We start from the raw sequence: 1,272 nt of genomic DNA, 5'->3' as shown, positions 1-1,272 counted from the left end.
GAGACCAAAATCTGTGAGATAATTACAGATGTGCTTCCTGAAGCTGAATCTCCTCCTCAGAGGGATGTTGAATTGGTGAGTGGGTGTGCTGTTACACTGTCACCCCAGTCTCTCTGAATAAAGCCTAGGATGAGACCCCTTCCCTTGTGAATAAGGGCTGGGACAATGAATACTGTAGCAATGAGAGTGTGGTGACACTGCAGGACTGTGTTCTTGGCCTGGATAGCCTCTAGAAATTCAAACACTGTGGTGTTTATGAAATAGTCTTTCCTGTTCTTCTCCAAGCCAGTGAAGGTCTATCAGTCGGGAACAACTCCAGGAGTCTGTTTTGAAACACAAGCAGGGTTTCTGGCAGTGCCTGATCTCAAGTTTTGATGGTCCTCCATGTTTTTCTCCCCTTTTCTTCCTTTAGTAGAGACCAAGTTATAGAGAATGGGCCTTGAGTTTGCTGTAATCTGGAATTGCTTTTTACTTTTAACTGTAAGCAGAAATATCAGGATAGCAGCAGAGCCAAGGGCAAAAGGAGCATGAATAAGTAAATCATAGGGACAGAAGGGGTGGTGGTATGGGTCCTTACAGGAATTTGATGTAATTGCCATATAACTTGTCTAAAATATAATTAAAGCGATGGGAAAAAAGTGCAAATCTGAAAGTAAAAGATAATTTAATTCAGTATAGTCCTCTCCAGTTCCTACAAAAATATCTTGCTAATATCTTTGAAATCTTACAAAGTATCAACTCTGAAGAAATGGGGACTGTTCAGTTAGAGTATCACACTAACAATCCTAGAAGTCAAGAAGGTTCTTCACTTACTATGTCCTTAGAGAGTTGAATTAGAAGATTGGATCTCAGAGGAGAAGCCTTGCCTAGAGTGATAAATTTGGGAACTTTGAAAATATAGAATATTAATTAAAACCTGCATAACTTCATGATATTACTTATGGAGAGCTCTTAAGATGGACTACTGAACCTGTGGAAAGCAGCCACAAAGGAGACTGGGAAAAGGTATCCAGAGAGGTAGAAAGAAAAACCAGGAAAATGTGGCTACTCAGATCAGCGAGGCAAACATTTTTGAGGGAGAGGCCAACTGTGCCCAATGATGATGATTTTAGGTTAGTTACATCTAGAAAAGTGTCCATTAAATCATGCAACCTGAAGATCAATGGTGATCCTACAACTTTGGTGAAGTGACAGGCCCAATACTCAGATGGAATTGGGTTAGGAATTAATAAGCAGTGAGGAAATGGAGACAGAAAATATTGGGAGGAGATT

At 40.3% G+C, this 1,272-nt stretch overlaps 1 pseudogene; it reads left to right on the top strand.

Moving 5' to 3' along the window:
- LOC124077990 (TOX high mobility group box family member 4-like) overlaps window positions 1-264 on the top strand; it is a 1,819-nt pseudogene extending 1,555 nt beyond the window's left edge.
- The last annotated feature ends 1,008 nt before the right edge of the window (window positions 265-1,272 follow it).

This window comes from Marmota monax, unplaced genomic scaffold (genome assembly GCF_021218885.2).
Source record: "Marmota monax isolate L192 unplaced genomic scaffold, Marmota_monax_Labrador192_F-V1.1 WCK01_AAM20220418_F8-fsc00144, whole genome shotgun sequence".
Taxonomy (NCBI): Eukaryota; Metazoa; Chordata; class Mammalia; order Rodentia; family Sciuridae; genus Marmota; species Marmota monax.
Note: the sequence above shows the minus strand (reverse complement) of the source record. Positions and strands in the feature narration are given on the sequence as shown.